We start from the raw sequence: 6,580 nt of genomic DNA, 5'->3' as shown, positions 1-6,580 counted from the left end.
CTTCTCACCTGCCCCCCCCCCTTCTCTCACCTGCCCCCCCCCCTTCTCTCACCTGCCCCCCCCCTTCTCTCACCTGCCCCCCCCCCCCTTCTCTCACCTGCCCCCCCCCTTCTCTCACCTGCCCTGCGAAGCTGCGATGTTGACAGTCGGACTGGATCATCTGGTCCATGAACCCGCTGACCGCCGCTCACTTCACTCCTCCATGTCGGTGCTGAGACGCTGCAGAAAGGCGGCGGTGTCGGTCCTGTGCAGGCCCGGGCTCTGTTTACATCGGCTCGGGCTCCGGAGCCGCTTCCCCGCGAGGCCGCGACCCGCAAAAAGAGCCGGGCCGGCCGCCTCACCGCCCGAGCACATCCGCGCACACCACCAAAACCAGCCACAAAGTGCCCGTCCGCCCGCCACTGCCGACCATACTGCTTGCCAGCCGGCAAGGACAGGCTGCTACAGGTGTCAGGCGGCACTCACAGCCGGGAGGACGCAGTATTATCTGGCGCTACTTTAGCGCGGCAGGAGAATACAGCCTGTGGGGGGGAGTTATGGGGTCCGAGCTCCCACAATGCAGCGCGGTGTCTCTAAACAAGGTCCAGAGAGGGAGGGAGGAGGGGGTGCATATGTACTAATTTACAGTGTGACTTACAGTGACCACTGGGGTGAGGGTCATAGACACTGGAAGTCACTGTTCACTGGGGGAGGATCATATACACTGGGTGTCAGTATCCACCGGTGGTGGGCGGGGGGAGTGTCCATATACACTAATTTACAGTGTATATACAGTGTGACTTACAGTGACCACTGGGGTGAGGGTCATAGACACTGTGTGTTACTGTCCACCAGGGGAGGGCAGAGGTCATATACACTGCAAGTCACTGTCCACTGGGGGGGGGGGTGATCATATACACTGTCCAATGGGCAGGTGGGGGTGTTATATACACGGCATGTCACGTCCACTGGCAGTGCGGGGTCATTTACACTGGGCGTCACTGTCCACCAGGGGATGGGGGCTCATATTCACGGGGTGCCATTGTCCACCAGGATGGGGCGGGGTCATATAAACTCGTTGTCAAGAAGTGAGGAAGGGGTAAACCAGTGAGTCTAACCTCATTGGTGGGGAAACTATTGGAAGCAATTGGGATGTGATAGCACTGGAAAGGTGCAGTGGAGATTTACCAGGATGTTGCCCGGGCTGGAGAATTTTAGTTAAGAAGATAGATTGGATAGACTGGGATTGTTTTCCTTGGAGCAGAGGAGACTGAGAGGGGTGGGGGATACGAGTAAGATGTATAATATTATGAGGGGATTGATAGAGTAGACAGGAAGAAAACATTTTGGGCTGTGGGTGTACATGCGACATGCATTGCAAATCCAAGTTTAGATGGCATAGCCAATCGCAGCCCAGTTAGCCTAGTCCTCCTCCACGACCTACCGCCAAGGGCAAACATGCCAACTGGTTCCCGTATACCACCGTCATGTAGGTGGCTCCCTCAATGGCCAACGACTCTCCAGTGTACGTTGCCAATCGGGCATCCGTGTCCCGAAGTTCCACGGCCTGAAGAGTGGACTTAATAATATTGAACGTCCAGCAGCTGATCACTGAGGCTGCTGCTCCGGTATCCAGGTCCATGTTTTTCGTGTGTCCATTCGCTTTTAACACAATTCGGATGGGCGCGACCATGGGGACAGTAACACAGTGCAACTGCTGGTGCTCTTCCTCTTGGATCGCCACATTGAACGCCCGGCCTCTAGGAGGCAGTAATGCCTGGGGTTCCAGCAGAAAATGGGGCCCTCCTGGGCTTGTCTGGCGACCCGGCCCTGTTCGCAGTGTCTACCCAATGCCCGCTCTACCCTCTTGGCATTTGTCGTGTTAAGCACACTGAGATAACATGGGCTGCAATTGGATGCAGCTATAACAGAAGTAGACTCCGGACCTTGAAGTTAGTTCAATTTGATTTATTGAACCTGTCACACAGTTAGCACAGTTCTCTGTGAGTTCAACTCTCTGCTAACCTAAGTGTGATTTCTCCATCTGACTGAACCAGACTAGCTCTTAGCCACGTGCTGTATGCGTTACTTGATGCGGGATCTGGGATTCATGTCGCATTACATTCGGCCCCCACCAACAAGCCTGGACTTGCAGAGGCCTACCGACTGAACTGGCTTGGGACAATTCACACCTCTTTAACCTGGAGTTACCTCTCTCTCTGCATCTTTGATGATTTGATTGCCTGCAGGTGCTCGCATTCCGGGGCATCTCTGACTGTGTCTATATAAACATTTCTGGAACAAGCCTTTCCATTCACCTGAAGAAGGAGCCGTGCTCCGAAAGCTCGTGTTTGAAACAAACCTGTTGGACTTTAACCTGGTGTTGTAAGACTTCTTACTGTGCTCACCCCAGTCCAACGCCGGCATCTCCACATCATTGATATATACCGGACTCACTCTGTAGATGTCCCTAGTGGAAAGAGGCCTGTTGAGTGTCTCGTGCCTTTTATAGTGGGAAACCACTCCCAGGTGTTCTGCCTGCTGATTGGTTATGTCCTGTTCTCTGTCTTCATTAGCTACCTGTCTGTATCTCATTATGTGCATATCTGCATTTCATGACATCTCCCCTTTTGAAAAGTTTTTCTATGCGAAAGCCTATGTGAAAGTATTTACATGTGTAGGCCGAAAAACTAACGTATTTACATGAGATGGCAGATGGGACATATGAAAACAGGTGTCTAATGTGCGAAAACAGAACAAAGCAAACAAAACAAATGTTCATAAGTCCAGTCTCTGGGGCTTGTGTCTGATCCTGGTCAACCGCCAGAGAGGTGGTGGTGGAGATGACGGTGGGATGGGTGGGATTGCAGCCAGACTGGTGGCCTCGTGATTCGAGGTGTCAGGGGGTGGCACAATAACTGATGGAAACAACAAAGAATGTGGTTGGGGGCGGGCAACTGTGCGTAATACCCGTCTGTTTCGCCGCACAACAGAGCCATCAGCCATACGCACAACATACGATCGAGGAGCAGCCTGTCGAACAACAACCGCTGGAGCTGACCAGCCTCCATCAGGTAGCTTGATCTGAACAGCATCCGCTGGGCACAGCGCAGGCAAATCGGTGGCATGAGCATCATAGTCCTGCTTTTGCCGGTCCCTGAGTTTCTGCACCTGCTGCAGCACCGGGAGGTGATCCAAATCAGGTAAGTGTATGGCTGGAAGAGTCGTCCGCATGTCCCTGTTCATCAGGAGTTGAGCTGGTGACATGCCAGTAGACAGAGGAATTGCCCTGTACACAAGCAGTGCAAGGTTGTCGTCAGAAGCAGAATCCGCAGCGTTGCAGATGAGCTGCACCCCTTTCTCAACCTTCCTGTTGGACTGTTGGTAATGTGGGCTGGAAGTGACGTGATGAAACTGATGTAGCTGGGCAAATCTTGACCACTCTTGGCTGCTGAAGCAAGGGCCACTGTCACTCATGACAGTGAGTGGAATACCATGCCTGGAGAACGTCTCCTTACAGGCCTTGATGACGGTCTTGGATGTGAGGCCCGAGAGCTTAACAACTTCTGGGTAGTTGGATAAATAATCGATGATGAGCACATAATCACGACCATTGGCATGAAAGAGGTTGATGCCCACCTTAGACCACGGGGAGGTCACAATTTTGTGCTGCTGAAGCGTCTCCTTGCTCTGTGCTGGCTGGAAGCGTTAACAGGTCGGACAGTTGAAGACTATATTTGAGATGTACTGACTAATCCCAGGCCAGTAGACAGCATGCCTGGCTCTGCTCCTGCAATTCTCGACACCCAGATGCCCCTCGTGTATTTGCCGGAGCACCAAGCTCTGGAGACTGCGTGGAATGACAATGCGATCCAGCTTGAGGAGGCTGCCATCAACCACCGTTAGGTCGTCCTTCACATTAAAGAATTGGGGGCACTGCTCTTTCTACCAGCCATTGGTGAGGTGGTGCATGACACGCTGCAGAAGCGGGTCTTTGGCTGTCTCGTCGCGAATGCGGATCACTGTTGCTCATTCTGGGTGAGTGTGCTTTACACTCAATTGGCTCTGTTTTATTCCTTAGCTCTAGAGTCGCCAGGTATCTTTATGATACCGCCACGAGGTTCAAGTTCAAGTTCAGATCAATGACTCAATACACCAGTTAGTAGGTTCAAAACAAGACACGTTTATTATTACACAGTTATTTACTACTCATGCAGATAATACTAAGATTAAACTATTCCTACCACTACTAGGCCAATACTTATCTGGAATAAGGGACTGCCGGATCAAGGAACAATGGCCTCTTGCTGTGTCCTGGATCCGCAGGCTTCCAGTTGGTATGGACTAAAGGGGTCAGGAGTGTCTATTCTCGAGGGCCACCAGGGCCACCAACATGGCAAAAAGATTGCAGTCCAGCCTGTTTGAATGTGTGAGGCTCTTGATGAGCACATAGGTGGTTCTTCCGATTGCCGCCAGCAGGACAACAGTCTGCCTTTCACCCCAATGACCCTGTTCAAATGAAAGAAAAACTGCACCCATTCTATGTATTGCGTACGGCCATTGGTACCTGCATTAAACTGGCTGAGTTTCCTGATGTGGGGCACCTCCCCGTCCGGAATGGAGGCCCCAGTGGGCCTGAATGAAATGGGTCAGAGGTGGAACCCATGGCAGCTGCAGCACTCCACTTTACCCTCGTCACCAGTGTAGAACCCAAACGGGAGCAATGACAGGAACACACTGTAGGGTAGGAATTAACAACAAATTTATTACGGTGTGCACAAAGGTACAAAAACTAAGGCAGCATGGTGGTGCACTGGTTAGCACTGCTGTCTCACAGCGCCAAGGTCCCAGCCCTGGGTCACTGTCCGTGTGAAGTTTGCACATTCTCCCCGTGCTTGCATGGGTTTCACCCCCATAATTTGATCCAGCAGAGGGCAGTAGAGCGGAGCTACTGATTGGCTGTTGCGGGAGAAATTTGCATACATGCATCGCAGTCAGCGGAACTTGAAGGTGTACCTGTGCAAGAGACCCTAGGTGTTCAAGTGAAGGCAAGCATCCAGCAGAGGGCAGTAGAGCGGAGCTACTGATTGGCTGTTGCGGGGGAAATTTGCATACATGCATTGCAGTCAGCGGAACTTGAAGGTGGTTTGTGGAGGAGCTGTTGTCAAGTGACAGTTGGGAAGAAAAGAACTAAAAAATAAACGGTGGCCTTTTCAGTGAGAACCATATTCCATGAATTAATTTTTTAAAATAGCATGCTTTCCATTTTGTTTTTATTGATGATTTACCTTGCTGGCGAAGAGGATCTGGGGATCTATAATTGCCAACCCTGGTTTTGTTTTTAAATTTAGAGTACCCAATTAATTTTTTCCAATTCAGGGGCAATTTAGTGTGGCCAATCCACCTAGCCTGCACATTTTTGGGATGTGGGGGCGAAACCAACACAAGCACGGGGAGAATGTGCAAACTCCCCAGAGCTGGGATTGAACCTGGGACCTCGGCGCAATGAGGCTGCAGGGCTAACCCACTGCGCCACCGTGCTGCCCTGCCAACCCTGGTTGAACATATCACATGACCTACTGCCTTCCACCATCCTGCAAGGCAAAACAGCTTTTTACCCCATCATCAATATTTCAATAATAAGCAAAAATGTTCAAGTAATATTATAAAACCGGTGATTTTAAAAAGAATTCCCTATTTCTTTCTGGAGATTAATGCTCACTGGAGATTACTTTTTAAATCCTGGAGACTCTAGGATTAGATTGAAAGATTAGTTGGTAACCTTGATGCATTTAGGGGTTCCAACCTGGGTCCCAGAGCATTACCGGTTTAGGGTTTTCTGGTCCAGTGACAATACCACCCCCTTGCTGGGGAAGTCATTGTGAACCAATCAAACAAATAGATAGGTAACGAAAGCAAAATACTGCGGATGTTGGAAATCTGAAAAGATAAAATAGACTTCCGAAGAGACTTGAACTGTGAACCCTCCCCCCTCTCTCCACAGCCGCCAGCAGACCAGCTGAGTTTTCAGCCCCCCAGTGGTTTCTGGAGAAATGAACAGGTTAAACCGGTGTAACGAATGGACTCACCCTTCCTTGAAAACCCAAGTTCAAGGAGGGAGCGTGACCTCCCCCCACCCGCGAAACGAAGTTTACAATCAAGGGGAAGGACCTATGGTGGTAAAGCTGGGGGAAACCCTTACCCCCAAGCAGCAGGAGCCCCGAATGTATGGATGTAAATATTAAGTAGCATTGGTGGCAGCGAGGGACTCAAATCTTGTTGTTTCTATTGCTGGTTATGATTACATGTTGTTACAGTGCCTGTTGCATACGAAAGTAATTTTCCTCTTTCATTTTTCCCTGTGTCTCTAACTCAAAACATCAATAAAAATATATTTGAAAAAAGCTACATGAACAGATAACACGGATTAAAGCATTTTTCTCTCCCTATATATGCTGTCAGACCTGCTGAGAGTTTCCAGTATTTTCTCTTTGGTTTCAGATTGTCCATAAGAAATTCATTGCCCCAAGAAATCAGCCCCAAAAAATCCAGTTCCTGGTGTTTTTTATTTTTATAAAGGATGTTACAAACTCTGTACAGC

The 6,580-nt window shown here is 50.1% G+C and overlaps 1 protein-coding gene across 2 annotated transcripts in view; it reads right to left on the bottom strand.

The window, feature by feature from the left end:
- ccni (cyclin I) overlaps positions 1–422 on the bottom strand; it is a 65,192-nt gene extending 64,770 nt beyond the window's left edge. Inside the window, exon 1 of one of the 2 annotated variants that reach the window (XM_038791694.1) lies at positions 119–422. The gene's annotated coding sequence lies outside the window, so the exon portion shown is untranslated. The remainder of the gene's footprint in view (positions 1–118) is intronic. The other variant, XM_038791695.1, reaches the window with a different exon arrangement.
- Positions 423–6,580: the final 6,158 nt, after the last annotated feature.

Source organism: Scyliorhinus canicula, chromosome 3 (genome assembly GCF_902713615.1).
Source record: "Scyliorhinus canicula chromosome 3, sScyCan1.1, whole genome shotgun sequence".
NCBI classification, from domain to species: Eukaryota; Metazoa; Chordata; class Chondrichthyes; order Carcharhiniformes; family Scyliorhinidae; genus Scyliorhinus; species Scyliorhinus canicula.
Note: the sequence above shows the minus strand (reverse complement) of the source record. Positions and strands in the feature narration are given on the sequence as shown.